Below are 11,843 nucleotides of genomic sequence, written 5' to 3' on the forward strand. Positions count from 1 at the left end.
AATAAACAGTGCTCAGAGACCTGTGGGGCAACATCAAGAATGCCAATGTATGTCTAATGGTTGTATCCAAAGAAGAAATGGAGAGGAGAGAAAAGGGAAGACTTTTAAATTAAATAATGGTCAAAAGCTTTACATATGTGATGAAAACATGAATCTATACATGCAAGAATGTAGCGAACCTCAAGTCAGATTAACACAAAGAGATTCATACTTAGACACATCAGAGTCTAACTGCTGAAAGACAAAGAGAAAAATCTGAAAGCAGCAAGAGAAAAATGACTCATCACATACAGGGAGCATAAATACTGTTGGCTGACTTCTCATCTGAAATGATGGGGGCCAAAAGACTGTGGAATGACATATTCAGTGGGCTGAATGAAAATTTCTCTATCTAGCAAAACTACCCTTTCAAAAGGAAAGTAACATAAAGACATTCCTAGATAAAGACAGAAAATTGGTTACTGGCAGAGCTGCCTTTAAGATATACTAAAGGAATTCATTTAGACTGAAAGGAAATGACACCAAAAAATGACTCAAATCCACAGGAAGAAATTAGGAGCATCACAAATGGTAAATACGTGGATTGATATGAAAGACTCTAGAAATATAATTTTCCTCATTTCTTAGTTTTCCTCATTTCTTTTCTTTTTTAATCTTTATTTTTTTAGAAGTTTTACTTATTTACTTTTGAGAGAGAACACAAGTGAGGGAGGGGCAGAGAGAGAGGAAGTGAGAGAGAACCCCAAGCAGGCTCCACACCACCAATGCAGAGCCCATTGTGGGGCTTGAACTCATGAAATGCAAGATCCTGACCTGAGAGCCGAAGTCAGACACTTAACCAACTGAGCCACCCAGGCACCACCCTTCTTTTTTTTTTTTTTTTTTTTTTTTTGAAAATATTTACTTATTTTGAGAGAGAGAGAGAATCCCAAGCAGGCTCTGAGCTGTCAGCACAGAGCCTGATGCAGGGCTCAATCCCACAAACCATGAGATCATGACATTGAGAGTCAGATGCTTAACTGACTGAGTCACCCAGGCACCTCTCCTCATTTTTTTTCCTTAACTATCTTAAAAATCAGATTATAAAAAACAATTATTATAGCACTGCATTACTGCGACAGATGTGTGTGTGTGTATGATAAAAACTTTGCAAAAAAATGATATAAAAAACAAGAACCATTATTTCTAGGAAGGCACAGAAAGCCATTCAACATCATGTTCAACAAACCAGATTCTTGGAAAAATATAATTCTTGAGCTACTGCTGCTATAATCCAGTGTAAGGATTAAAAGTCAGTAAAGGTGATAAAACTAGATAAAGTATAAAATTTGCCTTGTTTTATAGCTTACACATATCTTTTGAATGTCATTTGACTTAACAAATTATTTCTTTCTAGGTTCATGAAAAACAATTTGCTTAAAAATCATACAAAAATTGAGTTTCAAAAATGTCACTTGGAGCCTTAAAATAAATAACAGTAATGTATAATAAGTGAATGCTATTATAACCAAATACATTCATACATGTATGTACATACATACATATTACAGAGAAGGAAAACCTCTTACAATAGAATGCCAGCCATTAAAGTCAGAAGGATGACATAGTTAGAAAGTCACCATTTGTAGATCTCACAGTAAAAATTGATTAGCCAAGAGTCATCATCAGATGCTAAAAACTAGTTAGTAAAATTTTGAGGAGGAATAGAGCACCTCCAAATACTTGTTAATTGCAAAGGGAAAAATAGTAACTTTACTGTGGAGAAACTTGACAGACACCCCCTTAAACAGGTGATAAAAGTTACCATCGCTAGTAATGGTACAAACTGACATCATGTCACCCCCCAATAAGAGGAGCACAGTATCATTTCTTTTTTTTTTTCCCCATTACTTCAGCTTTCTTTTTCTTTTTCTTAAATTAATTTTTTTTTTAATTTTTTTCCCAACGTTTATTTATTTTTGGGACAGAGAGAGACAGAGCATGAACAGGGGAGGGGCAGAGAGAGAGGGAGACACAGAATCGGAAACAGGCTCCAGGCTCTGAGCCATCAGCCCAGAGCCCGACGCGGGGCTCGAACTCACGGACCGCGAGATCGTGACCTGGCTGAAGTCGGACACTTAACCGACTGCGCCACCCAGGCGCCCCAAATTAATTATTTTTAAATTTATATCCAATTTAGTATATAGTGCAATAATGATTTCAGGAATAGAATCCAGTGATTTATCCCCTACATGTAACACCCAGTGCTCATGCCAACAAGTGTCCTCCTTAATGCCCCTTGCCCACGTAGCCCATCCCTCCACCCACAACCTCTCCAGCAACCCTCAGTTTGTTCTCTACATTTGAGTCTCTTATGTTTTGCCCCACTCCCTGTTTTTATGTTATTTTTGCTTCCCTTCCCTTAAGTTCATCTCTTTTGTATCTTAAATTCCACATGAGTGAAGTCATAGGATATTCGTCTTTCTCTGACTAATTTCGCTTAGCATAATACACTCTAGTTCCATCCATGTTGTTGCAAATGGCAAGATTTCATTCTTCTTGATTGCCTAGTAATACTACATTGTGTGTATGTGTATATATATATCTCACATCTTTTTTTTTCATTTTTATTTATTTTATTTTATTTATTTATTTTTTTAATATGAAATTTATTGTCAAGTTGGTTTCCATACAACACCCAGTGCTCATCCCAACAGGTGTCCTCCTCAATACCCATCACCCACCCTCCACTCCCTCCCACCCCCCATCAACCCTCAGTTTGTTCTCAGTTTTTAAGAGTCTCTTATGTTTTGGCTCCCTCCTCTCTAACCTTTTTTTTTTCCCTTCCCCTCCCCCATGGTCTTCGGTTAAGTTTCTCAGGAAACTTAACACATAACAGTGAAAACATACGGTATCTGTCTTTCTCGGTATGACTTATTTCACTTAGCATAACACTCTCCAGTTCCATCCACGTTGCTACAAAAGGCCATATTTCATTCTTTCTCATTGCCACGTGGTATTCCATTGTGTATATAAACCACAATTTCTTTATCCATTCATCGGTTGATGGACATTTAGGCTCTTTCCATAATTTGACTATTGTTGAAAGTGCTGCTATAAACATTGGGGTACAAGTGCCCCTATGCATCAGCACTCCTGTATCCCTTGGGTAAATTCCTAGCATTGCTATTGCTGGGTCATAGGGTAGATCTATCTTTAATTTTTGGAGGAACCTCCACACTGTTTTCCAGAGCAGCTGCACCAGTTTGCATTCCCACCAACAGTGCTAGAGGGTTCCCGTTTCTCCACATCCTCGCCAGCATCTATAGTCTCCTGATTTGTTCATTTTGGCCACTCTGACTGGCGTGAGGCTACCACATCTTCTTTCTCTGTTCGTCTGTCAATGGACATTTAGGCTTTTTCCATACTTTAGCTATTGTCGATAGTGCTGCTATAAGTAAACATCGGGGTACATGTGCCCCTTCGAAACAGCACACCTATATCCTTTGAATAATTACCTAATAGTGCAATTTTGGGGTCATAGGGTAGTTCTATTTTTAATTTTTTGAGGACCCTCAAAACTGTTTTTCCAGAGTGTCTGCACCACTTTGCATTCCCACCAGCAATGCAAAAGGGTTCCTCTTTCTCCACCAACATCTGTTGTTAACATTTTAGCCATTTTAGCACATTTAGCCAGTGTGAGGTGGTACCTCATTGTGGTTTTGATTTGTATTTCCCTAATGATGAGTGATGTTGAGCATTTTTTCATATGTCTGTTAGCCACCTGGATGTGTTCTTTGGAAAAGTGTCTGTTCATGTCTTTTGCCCATTCACTAGATTATTTGGTTTTTTTTTTTGGGGGGGGGGTGGTGTTAGCACAGTATCATTTCTATGGTATCCTTTTCAAAAGTACATAATCCCAGGGGCGCCTGGGTGGCTCAGTTGGTTGGGCGACTGACTTCAGCTCAGGTCATGATCTTGCAGTTTGTGTGTTCGAGCCCCACATTGGACTCTGTGCTGACAGCTCAGAGCCTAGAGCCTGCTTCAGATTCTGTGTCTCCCTCTCTCTGCCCCTCTCCCACTCACACTCTGTCTCTCTCTCAAAAATAAATAAACATTAAAAACAATTAAAATGAAAAAAGTACATAACCCCAATTCAATCATGAAACAGACAAATTCCAATTGAGGAGCATTCCACAAAACGCCTTTTTAAAAATGTCAAGGTTATCAGTTGGGAATGTTACATTTTTGTAAACCCACCCAGTGAACGTGAAGTTGTACATTGTGTATCGTTGTTCATTAGAAAGGACAGTTTTACATAAATATTCATACGTTTATTTTGTCTTAATTTGAATTGCCTGTGCAGGGTTCCCTACGCAGAGAAAAATAAAGCTGATTCAGGACCCAGAAAAAAAAGAAACCTCAAGGCTATGAATGACAAAGACTTAGGAACTGTTCCAGATTAAAGAGGACTAAAGTGACATTACATAATTTGACAAATGATCCTGGATTGGACCAGAAATTTTTTTCCCAGCTTTATTGAGGTATAATTAACAAATAACATTATAAGATATTTAAGTGTACAATGTGATGATTTGAAATATGTGTACATTGTGAATGGATTCCCCCATCAAGTTAATTAACACATCCATCACCTCATTTATTTACCTTTTATTTTGTGAGAACATTTAAGCTCTACTCTTTTAGCAAATTGTAATTATGCAATACAGTATTAGCCAGTATAGTCACCATGTTATACATTAGATCATCAGATTTTATTCATCTTATAACTGACAATTTCTACCCTTTTACCACGTCTCCCTAGCTCCTGTATCTCCCTGCCCTTGGCAATCACTTTTCTACTTTCTGGTTTTATTAGCTTTTTTTTTTTTTTTTTTTTTTCAGATTCCACATATAAGCGATAACCATGCAGTATTTGCCTTTCTCTGCCTTGCTTATTTAATTTAGCATAATGCCCTCCAGGTTCATCCATGTCATTCCAAATGGCAGGATTTCCTTTTTCCTGTGTGTGTGTGTGTGTGTGTGTGTGTGTGTGTGAGACTAGCACATTTAAAAAATTCTATTCATCAAAAAAATTATTATTTACTATAAAGGGTATTGTGGGACAGTTGGTAAAATATAAATAAGGTCTGTAGATTACAGTAGCATATCAATGTTAACTTCCTGATTTTGATCCTTATACTATGGCTAAGTAAAGGAATATCCTTGTTCTTATGAAACAAATACATTAGTATTTAGGAATAAAGAGTTATCATGTCTGCAATTTACTTTCAAATGGTTCATGAAAACAATACATATTTACATAGAGATGAATGTGTTATGTTTGTATGAAATGATAAAATAGAAAATTATATTTATATATATTCTATATATGTGTGTATATATATATATATATATATATAGAGAGAGAGAGAGAGAGAGAGAGAGGTATAGGTATATATATATATAGAGAGAGAGAAAATGATAAAGTAAATGTGGTAAAATGTTAACAATTGGGGAATATAGTCCAGGGTATATGGGAATTCTTTGTATTATTCTTGAAATTTTCTATAAGTTTTAAATTATTTCAAAATAAAAAAACTAAGTAAATTGGATCAAATGTTTTATTTTAGCTTTATTTTGTATATTTTTTTACAAACCCAATTTAAAATGAAATGTCAAAGAAAAGGACAGATGATGAAGACCATGTATTATATTATTTTATGTGCATCATTGAATGTGATGGAACACAAAGGCCAGAGTGGGATGTGTATATGTATAAAAATTAATGTGAATTGAAGTATAATGTCAGCAAAATTGAAAGAGCCTCTCACATCTGTCCAGCCTGAAAGGCATCTAAATAAGATATGTCTCTCCACAGATATCTCTCAATGTAGCCAGCTTCTTTTTTGTGTTTCCTGTACACATGTTGGTGCCATCAAGGAAGAATTCTTATTTTGTGAATGCTTTGGGAAACTAAAAAGGCTATGGATATTTTGAGAATAGTAAAAATATTTTTTGCCAAATAAAACTTTGGAAAGAAAACCTTCAGATTCTGCTTAGATGGAGGCCCTGAGATGCTTGGTAATGCACCTAGTTTCGCTACTCTCACGAGAAAGAAAACTTTTCACATCACTCATTGTCTTTTTACCCAGACATACACTGACAACAAGATTTTTCTAACAACCCTGAAAAAGAAGTTTTGTAAATAGCCAGAAATGTCATCAACTTCACCAGAGGCAGATCTTTGAGTCAAATGCATTTTAAAATTTGTTGTAAAGATATGAAAGCAAAATATGAATTTCGTTCTCTACCACACAGAAATTCACTGGCCTTTGTGAAGATATGCCTTCAAGCGCTTTTTCAAACTAAGGGCAGAAGTTTAACTTTAACTGAAATTTTAAAAAGAAAGAAAGAAAGAAATCCACCCTTGGGTCATGAGAAAAAGAGTTCTATCTATGTATTGGCTTACCTGGCACATACTTTTAACCATGTTGAATCAGTTAAACCTTTCAATTCAATGTTATGAAGTCAACATTATAGACGCTTCCTAAAAAATTTAGAACATTCCTGGTTAAGCGATCAATAAAGAAGAAACTGGAGGATATGCTTGTCTAAGATGGAGTTGTAATACAAAATTCTGTCAATTTCTTTGAAAGGAGAAATCTGCAAAGTTCTGGAACACTTCAGAAGTCCTTCAAAAGTTATTTCTATCTTGATGGCTCCTAAATTGAACTATAGATATGTAATCCATTTCTTTCTTATATAAACTGAATCAAAGATGTTAAGATGTTGACCTAACTGAAGATTAATCCATTGATTTTTAGAACAAAAAATTACAATTGAAGTTTAACTCAAACATACTTGAAGAATTCTGGTATTCTTTGAGATAGGATTATCCTTGCCTTGATTTTAAAAAACACTCTAGAAACTTTAATTCCATTTGTAACAATAGATCTTTATGAATCTACAAGTGGGGATTTTCAACACTTCTGACCATCAAAACAAAAATTAAAAATTGATTGAATGTTCAACAAAACATGAGTGTAAAGACCATCTCACAATTCAGGTTTCTTATTTAAGCTAAATAACAGCTTTCTCACTGATATACATATATATGATACATATCATATATATGATAAATTTTTTATTGAGGTAAATTATACATCTAGTTAAATCACAGATGTTAAATGTGAACAGTTCTATGAATTTTGACAGTGTATGTACCTGTGTAACCACCACATTTCCAGGACCTCAAAGTCCCTTCACACCCCTTTTTAGTCAGTTCTTCTTTTCTTCAGTTCTGTTCCAGAGCCAACCATTGTTCTGATATTACCATAGATTAGTTTTGACTGCTGTTGAACTTCATATAAATGGAATAATAGAGTAAATACTCTTCTGTGCCTGGCTCCTTTTGCACAATATTTTATGTTTCAGGTGATTATCAATAAAGATTCTATGAACATTCATGTTTTCATTTCTCTTGTAAATACCTAGAGGTGAAATTGCTGGGTCATAGAATAGGTTACATTTAACTTTGTGAGAAATTTGCTACAGTGATTTCCACGCAATGTATGAGAGTCCTAGTTGCTCCATACCCTTGTCAACATTTGGTTTTGTCTGTACTGTATATTTAATTTTAGCCATTCTTGTGGGTGTAAGGTGGTATTTCATAATGGTTTTAATTTGTATGTTCTTGATAACTAACATATAGTCAAGTTGGCTTTTTGGTGTGCAGTTCTGTAAGTTTTAACATGTGTAGACTTGTGTAGTCACCACCACAATCAGGATATAAAATAGTGCCATCACCCTAAATTGTGCCTCATGGATCCCATTTTATTTTATGGTAAACCCTGCACCCGCATTCCTAACTCCTAACAATCACTAATCCATTCTTTGTCTCTATAGTTTTGTCTTTTCCAGAAGGTCATGTAGATGGAATCATACAGTATGTAACTGTTGGAACCTGGCTTCTTTTACTCAGCATTTGAAATTTTTTCATGTTGTTGCCTATGTCAATAGTTCTTGCTTGTATGGTATTCCATTATATAGGTGTACTACAGTTTGTTTATCCATTCTCCTATTGAAGAACATTTTAGTTCTTTCTAGGTTTTGGCAATTATGAATAGAGCTACTTGATATACAAACATTTGTATTTTTTAAAACTTTGTTCATGTTTATTTATTTCTGAGAGGGAGAGAGACAAAGTGCAAGCGGGGAAGGACAGAGAGGGAGACACAGAATCTGAAGCAGGCTCCAGGCTCTGTGCTGTCAGCACAGAGCTTGATGTGGGTCTCAGCCCACTACCCATGAAATCATGGCCTGAGCCGAAGTCAGACGCTCAACTGACTGAGCCACCCAGGTGCCCCTATATTTGGCTTTTGTGTGAACATAAGATTCATTTATACAGGGGTGCCTGGCTGGCTCAGTTCGAAGAGTATGAGACCCTTGATCTTGGAGTGGTGAGTTTGAGCCCCATGTTGGGTGTAGAGATTACTTAAAAATAAAATCTTTATGGGGGTGCCTGGGTGGCTCAGTCGGACTCTTGATTTCGGCTCAGGTTATGATTTCACAGTTTGTGAGTTTGAGCGCCACCCCACCGTGGGACTCTGTGCTGACAGTGCAGAGCCTGCTTAGGATTCTCTCTCTCCCCTCTCTCTCTGCCCCTCCCCTGCTTATATGCACACACACTCTCTCTCTTGCTCTCTCTCACTCTCTTTCTCCCTCAAAATAAATAAATTTAAAAATAAGATAAAAAATAAAATCATAAAAAAGGATTCATTTATATAGGGTAAATAGATAAGTGTGGCTGCTGGGTAATAGGTGTGTGTATACATATTAAGTTTCTAAGACGCTGCCAAACTGCCAAATAAAGTTTTTCTAGGGTGTTTGTACCATTTTGTATACCCACCAGCAACATAGAAGAGTTTCAATTGCTTTGCATCTTCACAAGCACTTAGTATTATCAGATTTTTTAAAAATTGTAGGTGTATATCTCACTGTGGTTTTAAACTGCATTTCATTAATGGTTAATGATGTTGAATATCTTTTCAGATGTTTATTTGTCATCCATATATTTTTTTTTTTTTGGTAAGTTATCTGCTTAAATCTTTTGTCCATTTAAAAAAGTGGGTTGTTTTCTTACTGTTTAATACTGAGAGGTTTTTTTTTTTTTTTTTTTTTTTAAGTAGGCGCCACACCCACCATGGAGCCCAAACCAGGGCTCAAACTCACCACTCTGAGATCAAGGGAATGTGACTTAACAACTGAGCCAGCCAGGTATCCCAAGAGTTGTCTGTATATTCTAGATACAAGTCCATAGAGGGATATATGATTAGCAAATCTTTTCCCCAAAACTATAGCTTCTCTTTTCATTTTCTCAACAATGTCTTCTACAGAGCAATAATTTTCAGTTTTGATGCAGTTCAATTTGTCAATATTTTTTTATGGATCATGATTTGGTGTCATATCTATGAACCCTTTGCCTAAACCAATGTTATGAAGATTTTTTCCTATGTTTTTTTCTAAAAGTTTTATAGCTTTAGAGTTTATGTTTAGATCAATGATCCATTTGGGTTTAATTTTTGTATAATGCTGCAGTTTAGTTCAAGATGATGATGATGATGATGATGATGATGATGATGATTTTGCATATGGATATTTAATTGGTGTTCTAACACCATCTGTTGAAAAGACCATCTTTTCTCCAGTCAGTTGCCTTTGTACTTTTGTCAAAAAGCAATTGGCCATGTTTGTACGAGTCCATTTATGATCTTTATATTCTTTTCCATTGATTCCTCGATCCCATGACTCTGGGATCATGACCTGAGCTGAAATCAAGAATCAGATGCTCAACTGACTGAGCCCTGTAAATTACAGGTGACCTGTAAACTTTTTATAGTAAGTCTTAAAATCATGTACTATGAACTCTAACTTCTCTTTTTTTGAGACTGTTTTTGGCTATCCAAGTGTCTTTGCTTTTCCACATAAATTTAAAAACCAGTGTGTCTATATCTATAAATATTCCTGCTGGAATTTTTATCGGGATTACACTAAATCAATAGATCATTTAAGGATAATTAACATCTTAATTATACCGAGTCATCCAGTCCCTGAATGTGGTATTTCTCTCTATATAGGTCCTCCTTGGTTTATTACATCAACATTTTGTAGTTGTTTTTTCTTTTCAGCAGACATTCCTTGAATAAGTTTTGTTAGAATATTTCATTTTCTTGAAGCTTTTGTAAATGGTATTTTTAAAACTTTGATGTCCAATTATTAATTGCTAGTATGCAGAAATGATAATTTATATATGTTGACTTTGAATTCAACAAACTTAAAAAACTCACTTATTAGTTCTAGGAACTTTTTTGTAGATTCTTTGGGATTATCTATATAGATATCATTTTCTATGTGAATAAGATCCTTTTCTTCCTTCCTTTCCAATAATCTGTCTTTTTTCTCCTGCCTTATTGCACTGGGTAGGACTTTCAGTATGATTTTTTTTAACGTTTTATTTATTTCTGAGAGAGAGAGAGAGAGAGACAGAGTGTGAGTGGGGTAGGGGCAGAGAGGAAGGGAGACACAGAATCTGAAGCAGGCTCCATCCAGCCTCTGAGCTATCACCAACAGCAAGATGATGACCTGAATGGAAGTCAGACGCTTAACCTGCTTAACCAACTGACTGAGCCACCCAGGAGCCCCCAGTATGATTTGAATATGAGTGGTGAGAATGTTTATCCTTCCCTCATTTTTGATTTCAGATAAAAAGCATCAGACTTTTACTGTTAGTTAGGATAATTAATATATATCACATATTACTACATTATATTATGATAATAGATGGTTATATAGATCCTTTTTACTACTAGTTTTTAATAATGAGTGCTGAATTTTGTCATATACTTTTTTGCAACAATTAATATCATGAGGTTTGATTTTTTTAGTCTGTTAATATGATGGATTACGTTGACCTTTTAATATTTAATCTGCGTTGCATTCCTAGGATAAACCCTACTTGGCCATGGTGTAGAATATTTTTTATACATTGTTGGATTTGATTTGCCAGTATTTCGGTTAAGACTTTTGTTTCTAATTTTCGTAAGGGATATTGGTCTACAATTTTCTTTTCTTCTATTGTCTTTATCTCATTTTTGGTATCAGGATAATGCTGGCCTCATATTAACTGGAAAGTGTTCTTTCTTTTATTTTCTGGAAGAGATTGTGTAGAGTTGGTGTGATTTCTTCTTTATATGTTTGGAAGAATTCAACAGTGAAGCCATCTGGACCTCAATTTTATTTTGAAGTTTTTTTTTTTTTAAATTAAAACTATGAAGTCATTTTCTTTAACAGATATAGAACTATTCAGATATCAATTTCTTCTTGGGTGAGTTTTGGTAATTTGTAGTTTTTAAGGAATTGGTCAATATCAGTTGGTCCATTTTTATATGTAGGATGTTCTTAGTATTCCTTTATTATCTTTTTAATGTCTGCAAGGCCTGTAAAGATACTCCCTTTCTGGGGCGCCTGGGTGGCTCAGTCGGTTAGGCCGCCGACTTCGGCTCAGGTCATGATCTCGCGGTCCGTGAGTTCGAGCCCTGTGTCGGGCTCTGTTCTGACAGTTTAGAGCCTGGAGCCTGTTTCAGATTCTGTGTCTCCCTCTCTCTGACCCTCCCCCGTTCATGCTCTGTCTCTGTCTCAAAAATAAATAAACGTTAAACAAAAATTAAAAAGAAAAGATACTCCCTTTCTCATTCCTGATATCAGAAATTTATACCTCCTTTTTTTCTTGGTCAGTCTTACAAAAAGATTATTAATTTTACTGATCTTTTCAAAGAACAGCTTCTGGTTTCTTTCTTTTTCTT

This window comes from Leopardus geoffroyi, chromosome B2 (genome assembly GCF_018350155.1).
Source record: "Leopardus geoffroyi isolate Oge1 chromosome B2, O.geoffroyi_Oge1_pat1.0, whole genome shotgun sequence".
In the NCBI taxonomy this organism is placed as follows: Eukaryota; Metazoa; Chordata; class Mammalia; order Carnivora; family Felidae; genus Leopardus; species Leopardus geoffroyi.